The sequence below is a fragment of the Taurulus bubalis genome (assembly GCF_910589615.1).
Source record: "Taurulus bubalis genome assembly, chromosome: 8".
In the NCBI taxonomy this organism is placed as follows: Eukaryota; Metazoa; Chordata; class Actinopteri; order Perciformes; family Cottidae; genus Taurulus; species Taurulus bubalis.
Window position 1 is genome coordinate 12,997,827 of NC_136596.1, and position 12,696 is coordinate 13,010,522.

Genomic DNA, 12,696 nt, shown 5'->3' on the forward strand with positions numbered 1-12,696 from the left:
GAAATACCAGGCTTATGGGGGTTTGAGGCTCAGCACTGTGGCACGGAGATGTCCGTTTTGCTCTAATCCACCTCCCTGTACAAACATTCAACAGGGATTGAGCCACTTTGCACGTCTATTTCTAGCCACACAGTGGGGACTACATTGATACAGATGGATGAAGATGCCCTCATACTTGCAATAACAAACATGTCAGTGCAATACTGACGTGAAATTGGATAATAAATGATTGGTCATCTCTTGCATTCCAGCGTTATTCACACAGGTAGTGTGTATTTCATGTTACATTTCATGTGCTATTCATTTAGCAGACGTTGACATACATTACCTTTAAAACACACGTATCTTGGCACCAGCACACATTGGCACAAAGTCACTCTCACACACACACACACACACACACACACACACACACACACCTAGGAGGCCCCGTAATTTAGCATAATGTCATGCGTGCCCCTTGAAGAATGCAGTAGACAGCTGACTACTGGAGCTTATGAGAATGCTCAGTTGTCAAGAGGGAACAATTTACATGAAGGTGCCGCATCCAGTTTATGTGCTATGCATGACCCCCACATGCCAGCCAGTGCACATGGTATGTGCATGTGTGTGACGTTGAGTTATGTAGTATGTGCGATTTTGGGTTACACGTGTATATATGCCACTTTTGAACCCATATAACTGTGTATGAGTGTGTTTATGAGTCCCGTCTCTGTCTATGTTTGTCTGTATGTGTCTTTTTGTTACATTTGTGCATCTGTTGCATATCCGAGTACTTTTATAGTGCCTTTTCAAGTGAGTGTGTATGTGTGACAAAAGAAAGACAAATGACAGCCAGAGGAAGCCTGATCCCGCAAGGGCTCAACAGTCTGTTTGATGTTGATTTTCTGACCTTGTGAGGTGTGTGAACACACAACCTGTTTAGAGTTTAGCTACACCAGTATGAGGAAATATGGAGCCGAAACATACTTTTCACCTGATGGTATTTGTCAAGTAGGTAAGCCATTTCACTCTCATCTTTAGAGGTCACTGTGTGGGCTGTGGAAGACTCCTTATCCACCTCTGCCTTGCATGGCCAGAGTGACATCTGAGATAGTAGCCATTTTGAAGTAAAAAACAAAACTTGAAAAACATCTGTACATGTTTGCTTTTGAATTTTTGTATTAATCACTTCAAAAGTTAAATCACGGCATCACATGACCCAACATGGCTTGGAATTTATTCAACTGGCCAAGTGTGTTATTGCAACATTGTGATGAAACTACATTTTAGGCCAAAAGTTAAAAGGAAATACATATAAAAGGCAGGAGTATTTGTTTTTTAAAGAACAGCCCTAGCCCATGGTCGCAAAAAATATCTGCAAAGGCTACACTGTCACAGGCAGTTTGTTTTGTTCCAGGGTCACTCATTTTCCAGGAGGTGTGTGAAATAGCACTGACCCTACAAACCCCTGGCACTGAAGTATGGCATGTCACAGGCCAGCCCTAGAGCATGAAATACACACACACACACACACACGCACGCGCACGCACACACACACACACACGCACAGACACACACACACACATGCTCTGTGAGAGTTACAATCACAGTCACACTATTACAGAAGTCATGTAAAACTCGACATTCCCTCAAAAATGTATTCAAAGAATTAGCAAAAGTAAAGATATTTTAATTGAAGCTTTAAAGTTGATATAATCTGTATTTTCTTTGTATATACAGATTATATGAGCAAAACTGATTTTTTTTTTTGCAACATTGTTAATGAATTGTATTTGTTACTGATATTTCAGTTATTTCCTGGAGCATCGCCTTTTCCCTATATGCACCAGAAGAACGTGGCTGGAAAACTTATAACATCTTTCCCAGCTGAACTTGACAACGGTCCAAACAGTTGAAAAGTGTATCCAGAATCTTGAAGAGACACAAGCGCAAAGCTCTTTAAGAGTTGAGGAGGACTTTTTTTTTTTTTTTAATCTGCTGTCATAATGTTTACACCATGCAGTTGCCTTGCCAGAATCATTGGGCATTTTATCATCTTTTGCTGTTTTTTGCTAGTTTGCCAGGCTAATGAAATATGTTAGCAACACTGTATCTCTTCCTGATATCCAGTGGGCATTGCATGTACTTGCAACAGATGACACACATTCATGTCTGTGACTGACAGTCAGAGAGAGAACATTTTCTTATACTTTAATCATAAAATATTGTAATATATATATAATTTATATTTGAAAATAGTCCAGCCTGAACCTGAAACTGCAAAAAAATGTCCTACACACGTTTGTGTCTGAACTCTGCTGCTGAACTGTGTCAGTTTATCCTGAACCGATGTGAGGTCCCGGGACAGAGGATGTCGTATGTGTACATTTGGAATTTTGGGCTATTTCATTTAATTTAATTATGATTTATGCAGTTAATTTCTGCAATGAATTAGGACTGATAGTTTGTAGAAATAATTGACTACAGTATTTCAGACCTATTATTTGTATACATTCAAGTGGATGTTAGAATAATCAATATATCAGTCTGAGAACTCTTACTCAACCTCACTGTCTCATCTATTTTGTGTATAAGGTTCTCCGAGAGGACTATGTGGTAAGTTTCCCACAGAAACCATCTCAGTTGTACCCAGTGACTCAATGTCCCACCTCACTCTGTGTCTCTCACCCTTGCTTCACCCAACTTGCTCAACCGTGCCTCCCTTGAGACACAAGGCCATTTCCGCTCTCTTCCCCACTCAACAAATATGCACTTTGGAGTATTTCCCAGAATACTTTGGCATGCACCCATGCCCACTCCCAATCTGCTTCCTTGCTTGACACAGGTCCAGAGGACAGCAAGGGGGCAGTGAAGGTGGCGGGGCGTATACCCATATAGTTACCTCACTGTCATGGTGCAACAAAGCCCTGAGACAGAAAAACTGTTTGTTTTTTTGTTCTTTTTTTCCTTTTTCTTTTTAACCTTTATTTAACCAGGAGAGTCCCATTGAGATTAAACATCTCTTTTTCGAGGGAGATCTGACCAAGACAGGCAGCAGCATAAAAAACACATAGTTGCAGACAGAAAACACAGAACAAGACAAGTTAAAAGAAACTAAAAGCTAAGAGACAGTGACATAACAGAGTTAATTTAAGAAACATTTGCTTTTTGGGAACCTGCCTCTATTTCTTTCATTCTAGATTTAAAAGCAGTCAGTGGTATTAGTTCTTTGAGCTTTAAAAAATTCTGCAACATATTCCAAGATGAGGGGGCAGAGTACACAAACGCCCTTTTTCCCATTTCCGTTCTGGCATTTGGAACAGTGAGCATAAAGAAGTCCTGAGAACGCAAAGAGTATTGTCCGACACTTCTCTGCATGATGAAAACAAAGGTAGTTTGGGAGCAGACCAAGGATTGTCTTATAAATAAAGGTGTACCAATGACAAAGCTTACGGGTAGGGTTGGGTACCGAGAGGGTTGGGTACCATACTGGCACCGGTTCCAACACGTCCGGTACCTACCGGACCGAAAAGCAACGCAGATTTCGGTGCTTTCTTCCGGTGCCTGAGCCGATTTAAATACTTTTTATTTCACACTACTCTGTAAAGTTCAACGGTATATGGATACTAAAAAGGTAGCGCGGTACCCGCACGCTAAAAACGATTATTAAAATAGCGCGGATCAGAGCACACACGCTGCTCTGCTCTCTGTCTGCCTGCATGCAGAGCGGGGCTCGAGGGGGCGGGGCTTCCAGCGCTCACACACACACTGTGCGCGCACACAGAGATCGCTGGAGACACGAGCACGAGCTTTTGAACGTCCGTCCTTGGCTTGATGGAACAAATCTCTCCAGTTGATATTACTGATGACGTCTAGTCCAGTAAAGCAGCAGTTTTAGGATCCAACATTGTCTGAGTTCTGTTGCACCTGGTCCCATCAGGCCACCTGATGCTTGTGTCTGTTCTTTTTTTAAATATATATTTTTATAGTTTGAAGTTAAAAGGTTTGAAGCTGTAGTTTGAAGCTACCGATACCTATCCCTACTTACGGGTGGCCAAAGCAGGCCATCCTACCCGAGAGTATAACTCACAGTGGTGAGTCAGAGCTTTACAATTGGTAGTGAACCGCAGTGAAGCATAGTAAGCTGTGTCCACCCTACGAAGACAGTTAGCAGAGGCATGCATATGAAGAAGATCACCATAGTCCAACACAGGTATAAAAACAAAAAAAGGAGCAGCAACTAATCGCTTTTTTACATTAGTTGAAAAGCACAGCTTATTTCGAAAATAAGCAGTTGAGGAACAAGAGAACAAGAGAAAGGTGGGAGAAAGAGAGACATACCCTCATGCCTTCTTCTGTGTAACATGACATTAATGTTTGGGCATAGTTTGTTCTCTGTGGAAAGACAGCTCAAAGTGAGTATTTGCTTCAAAATATCCATTCTTGGTCTGTTTGATGGAAGCTGTGGTTCGGCAGAATCACAGTTTTGAAGTTATGAACAAGTGATGAGAGGCTGGACAAGAGAGAGATGAAAGGTAATTGGGACGGGTGAGAGAGGAATGGGAGAAGGATGTGTGGGCCAGGTAGTAGTGGAAGAGTGAGACAGTGAGGGAATGATGGGGTGCAGATGGGACATCATGTGTCAGCATGTGACTCATCTTTCTCTCATGAACCTGATTGATGAACTAAAACATGTTGCACATAACGATCTAGCAAAAGGCACAAGTTTTAAAAGCTAAAACTGAGTTGTTTTTAATCAAAGTAGGTAACAATTTATTATACTGCAGATTCCAATACCGTCCAAATGTGCTGTTTCATAGTAGTTTACTTCAGAGGATAGCGCAACACAAGGGCCATTGTTAATTTCCACATCTGCAGAATAATTTATTGAAGCTCCCGAGCAGAATTTCTGGAGCAGGACCGCTCCTCAACCATGCCACTTCCTGCATATCCATAAATGCCCGCCTAACCCGCTCCTCCTGTTCCGCTCTCGTATTCAGTGCCCCTGCCTCCCTCCCCGTTTTTTCTCCTCCTCTCTCTTTCTCTCTCTTTCTCTCTCCTCTACGTAGTGTATTCGACTAAGCGGACGAGCTACACAAAGTTCAAGCCTCGCATCTCAAAATACATTTACCTTTAATAAATCTGTCAAACGCCTCTACTTGATGATGCGGTCCTTCCTAGTGAAGTTACCATTTAGTTGTTCAACTGTCAATCATTTACCTACGAGTAACTAATATTTGCCTCAAATTAGAAGTAGACTAATGCCATCAATACATTTCTCAGCAAACCTCTCCTTTGGTAGCTCCCTACTCAATATTTTTATCCCTCTCTCAGTTCGTCAAACCCCTATTTGTCCTCTCATCCTCTCGCACACACACCACTTCAGAACTGCTTTCTATGGCTTGAGCAATCTCCCTGTAATGGTGTTTTTAAGTGGCCTGTTTGCATAGAGGGTCTATGGAGAGAGGGAGAGAGCCTGTGATAGAGCCAGTGACTAAGTGGGGCTTGTTACAGTGACTGAGCTCATATTCAGAGCCCAGTCATCCACTGGGGGACTGGCTGCTACTGTAGTCTGGCTATGGTCTGTGAGCTATCACCAGCCAACACAGTTTTAGCAGTCTACTGTAATGTGACACTTGGGGATTTTTCAAAGTGTGACGACTATGTAGGGTACTTGCACCATGTGTATTAACAGCATTTAATGCCTTTTATATGTATGTCTGCAGATTTCACGTATGTGTGTTTTTGTGTGTGTGTGTGTGTGTGTGTGTGTGTGTGTGTGTGTGTGTGTGTGTGTGTGTGTGTGTGTGTGTGTGTGTGTGTGTGTGTGTGTGTGTGTGTGTGTGTGTGTGCATTTCTGTGTCCCTGGATGTGTGTGAGAAATTATACTTATATTTCTTTCTGCATGTGTGTATTGAATGTGTGCACACATAGTAAACATATTTTCTCTGATTTGATTGCTACCACAATAAGTCCACCTGAGTGTCCCTAAAGAATTACTAGTTATTGCCCTTCATCTTTGCTTTAGATTTATTTGATGCTTTCCTTCAAATTTTCAGTGAAGTTATTTGCTCTTACTTGGCCATTGATAAAAGCTACATTAAAGCAGAGTGACTTTGATGCAGGGGAGAGGAACCTTTGGCAATGAGCCTTGATGAGACAGCCAGCCGGCCAGCCAGCCAGGTTTTCATTAGATGAATGCTGTGTGGGACTCGAGCCAGATAAGATGGGCGCCAACATACTGGAGCCAACCAATATAGTTATAGCAAGGTGCTCTCTATTTTACTTCCTCTACGTCACTGTCTGTCTTTGTGGAAGTCACTGACTGTCTCTCCATCTGTATAACTGGAGTGAGTAAGGCTAGCCCAAACAGCTTCCATGCCCTTTGCAAATCAACACACCCAGAGCAGCGATTTCCATAAAAATGTCTTGGCCCAGCTTTGCTTAAGAATAGGTCGACTCATATAGGTAGCTTAGTGGTGAATGTCAGAGAGAGATCCGAGAGGCAAAGAGACAGGAAGAGACATAGAATGAGAGAAAGTCAAAACAAAGAAAGGATGCAAAGACATGGCATGCAGAAATATGAAAAATCCATCGTTAAATTGCAGCTGTTGACATCATCATATGATTTGTAGTACACACTCACGACAGATACTCTTTGAAATATATTTCTATTTACAACAGAATACTTCTTATTGTCCACATTTCCTAAATTAGTTGAGCACTCAAGTTCAAGTCATGTCTTTTCCTAATAAAGTGCCATTAAAAAGATACACTGTACTAAAGTTATACATATACTATACATACTTGTCACAGGGAATAACCTGCCCAATTGCAGTTGATGATACATTGACTGCCTACTAGGCTTGACTCAAACATTTCCCTTCGTTCAGCTATTTTGGGTCTTGCATTCCTTTTCCAGGGCCCCTTAACCTTGTCAAAGACATGACCCCCAAGAACTAAATGACCCATACACAGTAGCATCCATTCACCCGTTTGGTTTATACTTATGTATGTAAGTTTGTTCATGCTTGTGTGATTACATACAAGCTGTTGATCGCATTAACTTTAACGTGTACCTATAGATTCCTTTGAGTTTACAGGTGGGATGAACAGTTTGACGTACAATCTTGATTAAACAGTTTGTCGAGTGGGCCTGTTTGTCTGTATACTGTAACATTGCATGGAAAATCCTCAAACTGATTGTTTTAACTTCTGAGGGCTTGAGTGCATGCATGTGTGTGTGTGTGTGTGTGTGTGTGTGTGTGTGTGTGTGTGTGTGTGTGTGTGTGTGTGTGTGTGTGTGTGTGTGTGTGTGTGCACGTGATTCGACAGATAGCTGATATCTATCGGGGTGTTAAGCTGATTAGTGTGAACTGTGGCCAGGTTCATTTGCATACGTTTCTTATCTCATTAGATTGGTATCAGCCTCTGTCACCATGCATGGCCTCGACTGGGATGTCTTCGTACCTCGCTTTTAAACACGCTCATACACACAAACACAATCACCCTTGAAGCCCCTGGCTAACAACAACACTAACGTGTGACACCAGCCAAGAAGTGCAAGCTCCTCATCTCCCCTTGTCACCAGCTCCACTATACCGCTGTCACAGCAACACATCTTCTCCTCGGGCTCTCTGTGTCCGTGGTCTTATCAAGGTCATTAACTCACATCTCTTACAGCTATCTCTACTCTGTCGTCCTTCTTTTTTCTTCTCTTTTTCCTTTGTTTATCTTGGATTCTTTTTTATTTTTATTTTAAATACTGTGAAAAAAAATCTGTGATTGTTGAATTATTGCTAAATTCAACCACACCCGCATGATTGGTGTTTGTCTTCAGATATTTCAAGGTTCAGGTGCTCAATACAAAGAAGTTTTCCAGAGTAGATAGAGAAACGATATATATACAAAAGCTTATTCACAGATGTATCAAGACTATTCTACATGGATTATTGAATTGCCTAATTAATCCATTCAAATTGAATTCAGATTATTCCAAATAATGAAGGTTTTCATGAGGTACATACCATTAAGTCTAGCTTTCCACATGGCAGCTTATCTGTAGGAACAAATGGTGACTGTATCCCCTACTTTCCCATCACTTCAATCCGTGCCCTTGGGTTTTGGAAAACAGAGACGTTAATCTTGTCAATTGAACCCCCGTGTACATTTATAGAAGAATTAGCAGGCTGACCATGAGACCATTAGACTATCAAAACTCATGCATCAGGATGACCCTTTATTTACGAGTGCTGTTCCCTTGACATGTTTATTGACAAATAAAACAACACATTTGGTTGTTTGACAAAGATCAAACTGTACTTTGAGCAAGGATAGCAAAGCAACTATTTATTGTAAGATTAATAGTTTCTCATTCCGGAAGAATCCTTTAGCTCGTATTACAGTACCAGCCTTGTTACTTTGAATCATTTGAAGAGAGTCCAAGAGTAGCTTTCACGAGCTACACTTGTGTTGTTTTGTCAAGCAATGCGGATGTTTAAAGATGCATCTCACACTCCTACTAGATCACATTGTATTTACTATCATAGCTTCCATACCAAGGACAGCATTACGTTTTTTTTTTTTCATTTACAAGCCGGACCATGGATACTGATGGAGACCCAGGTCCGATCCTTGGTCAGAAAAGGGGGCGGGTAAGGAGCTTATCGTCGGTGTGGTTTACAGTGTGCTGAGGTTAGCGTACGTCTTCCTATAGAAATGTTAGCATCACCGCATTCAATAACAATTCCAAACTATTTTAGTAGTCTAAGTATTAGCAACTGTTTTGCTAATACTTTTTTCCGTCAAAGAATACAGTTGTGTAGCATTTAAAATGCTTTGTGACAGGATTAGGCTCATACACCTTGAGAGTGGGAAGAAAAGAACTTGAGATAAGAGTTGGGGAGGGAAATAGTTAATTGGCTTTGAGCAATTTTCACAATATCCATTTTCTCATATTCTTGCATAAGTGTTGTTGATCAGTTTAATTTAATTGTTTGCAGGATTTATGTGAACAATATAGTGAGAATATAGGTCTGGATTCCATATTGTCTGTCATATTAATAGAACAACAAACCAATGTATTTGCAATCAGCATGTCTGTTGGCAGAACAATATATTGTCACGCTAATTCATTTTACATGTCACTTTACAATCTGATGGACTTTAAACATGACAATTATCACAAATCTGACCTCGACCCTGTGACGGCTGACTTGCTGTGAGGAATCCTGCCCTTGACTGAGTTGGAGCCAAACAGGCCAACAAACAGAACACTGTGTAAGGTCACTACAGTGTGGGACATTACTGGAAGGAACATAGGGTCAGATCGTAAAAATGTAAATGCTGCAAGTGTCAAGTCGGTTCAATGTGTTACACATGAACTATGCCATCACTCATGTTTATCTTGAGTGTGTCATCTCCAACAGAAATCTTGTGAATGGCTTTGTGATGTGTCTCATTTTCATGACACATTAATGTACTTTTACAGCAGTATTATAATGGGGGGAGCAGAGGAAGTTTTGTGTTCACTATGTTTTATTCTGAATTATACCTCTATTCACATTTTATTTATAAACCACCAATATGCAATGTAGAAGAGATGAGGCCTCACTGCAGGAGTAGCATGTACAGTATTAGAGGTTACTTTAAGTTGTCCACATTAAGAATATGACATTATGGTTTTTGTAGTGATTTACTATAAGCTCCCCATTTTGGTGTCGGTAGTTTACTTCTCACTCCAACTTTATTTTACACGGTTTTGCAAATTGCCATGAGACCAGGAGATGCATCAGTCTATCTGTCAGTCATGTCAGCCACTTTCGATGTGATGGAAATTTATCCCTGACCTCGCTCAAGTAAAAAAGAGTAACCAGATTTTTACACAAGACAGTCCCACGGTTTGATTTTTTTTTTTGCACTGTTACATGTACCTCCTCAACGATGAAACGAGTACATGTACATGCCTGCGGGTTAACTGTTAGTAGGAGTTAGTGGGGAAAAGAGAGCTGCAGAGACAGCCCCTCACATCTCTGTTCCCTTCAAGAGGCTAATGCTTTATTTATAACACTGCACCCCCCAGGTGCACACCTCAGGTCCCTGCACAGCCCCTTCTCTTCCCCACAGGTATACTCTGCGCCTCTGCCTCGTACTGCGCTACCTAGCGCACCTTCACATTCCTTTCCTTTCAACATCCCACTCCTGCGGCTGGATAAGAGGAAGAAGTTGAGGAGATAGATACAAAGACTTGGTGTGACGCACATACAATCTGCAGACTGAAGCGGTTTCACAGCCATGGTCTCCAATGTCTCGCTGCAGCTCTCTCGTGTGTTGGAGAGAAAGAATTGAATCCCCTATCCTCCAGCCCTGCTCACTCCCACTGAGCTGAAGAGATGCCACAGAGGAGAAAAAGAGAGCCAAAGATGGAGAAAAAGAAATGTGGAAGAACACTAAAGGAATGGAGAAGTAGAATTGGAGGGGAGGGGAGCAGAGAAGACAAAGATGTGGGAGGGGGGGTTAGAGGAGAAAGGAGAGATTGAAGAGAGCATGATAAAGAAGGAAAGAAAGAGTGTCTCGCTCTTTTTAAACTTGGAGATGCTCTATCCCTTCTTCTCACTCCAACCTGCAATTCTGGGTCACTAGAGACATTTAAACTGCACTTATAATTAACAGCTATTTTTAAACAGGGAGGGAGAAGTGGAGCGGTGGCGAGGTACAAAAGCATTAAAATTGCCCCAGATTCGCTATTGAATAGGACACATCAAGGCAATATGCTGGCAGATCAAAGTGAGCGAGGAGAAAGGAGACAGGGCCGATCAGTGGGGATAAATTGTTCCCTTTATAATGGCATAAGAATAGACCTCTTTGCAGCTGAAACAATTTAATAACTGCATTCATTACCTCTGTCCAGCCTGTCTCTCTGTCTGTCTGCTACACAATGTGCAACCGTATTTGCCATGCGCTACCTCTCTTTGTCTCTCTTTCCGTCTTTCTCTTTGTCTTCCAAACTTATCACCTCATCCCCTTTCTCTCTTTACATCTTTCAGTCCTCGTTTTGTCTTCTCCTCCCTCTGCCCACCCGCCTAGCATCCTCCACCTTCTCCAGGCCCGTGTCCCCATCGTGTTGTTCCTGCATGCTCCAGCAGCAGAGGTTCCACTGAGCCGATGCGCTGCAGGCCCAACAATGAAGATGTGCAATGTCTGACACTCTTGGAATGAGAGCCCTAATAGAAGGGGAAGCGGTTATCACAGAGCTCCCCCAGGACCAGCCTCTGTGTGCCTGACGCTAATTATGGCGCATGCAAATGAATGTGCAGCATTAAAGTCAGGAGGACTGCGTGCGTGTGTGTGTGTTAGCTGGTTTATATATTTAAAGGTGTGTGTTTGTGTGCGTGCGTGTCTGTCTCTGCACAGCCGGAACAAATCGCCAGGCCAATCCCCTTTTACCTTTTCACTCCCACAATGGTTTAGATACTTACACTTATTCATTCTTTTTTCTTTTATTCATTAGTATAGACTCAAGGCCATGAAGGCCATGCATCAAGGATTAGGATGAAGGAACAAGCAATAACAGAACCTCTCTCTCTCTCTCTCTCTCACTCTCTCTCTCTCTCTCTCATGCTCAAATGTGAGGTTGAGCAGAGAGGATTTCACAAGAGGATTCCTATAAATATATCTCCCTCACATTCACAAGCAGCCTCTCTAAGAGGGCGTATTTATTAAAACCATTTTGTCTTCCCTTTGTGCCCTTTGTATGCTTGTGTTTGTGCGCACACGTGTGTGCGTGTGTGTGTGTGTGCCTGTGTGTTTTTGCATTTGTGTGTGAACGCACAAACAGTTGCCCATATGTGCATATTGGCATGTTTTTGGGTACGTTGATGCACGTGCGTATTGTGTTTATTTGTGAGCGTTTGTACAGGTTTAATTGTATTTTCCCATCTCAGTATGTGTTTGCGCCGGCACCTTTATGTGACAACCTCTATCTGTTTTCCCATCGTTTTCTGTGTGTGTGCATTTATATGTGTGTGAGTGTGTGTGCCTGTGTGTTTGTGTAGTCTATATGTTGGCCATCTTATCTGCCCATTAGCCTCTTGTGCCCTGACCAGTATTCCCTCTCTCCCTTCCTGCTTTCTCTAATGGGTAATTTAGCCATGCTTGCCTGACATCTAGCCTATTCCTTGTTTAGTTGCCATGGCTACGCAGGCCTATGGATGGCTCCCTTGCTCCCTGGCCTCGCTCTGGATGCTATGGATGTCTCAACTATTAGAGGGCAGGACTGCTAAATACAGCACACGAACAACCCATCACACATGCAAACATTCTGTGTCGACAACATGAACAATTAACTCTGATATGAATAAAGATAACTCTCTTTGCGAAATAGAATCTCTGACTCAGATAAGCACTCAAATTGACAGTAATCATGAACGTGATAGCAGCACTGTTTTGGTAACAAATGCAAGCATTGGAACAGAATAATGCTTACAATTAGAAGTGTTATAGTTTTATTTTACTGCAATGTATTTTTCATAAGGTTATCGCATCTGTATTTCTCTGTTATGTCAGACCTGCGATGGCTGGAGGCAGCAACCTGCTGATGGATGAGGCTCTTTTATACTTTCCCCAAAAAATCTGAACTCCAATCCACAACCAAGACACCTACAGAGACCAAGCTAGATGAGTCAGTTTGGAAGCATACGTACATGTGGGCATGTC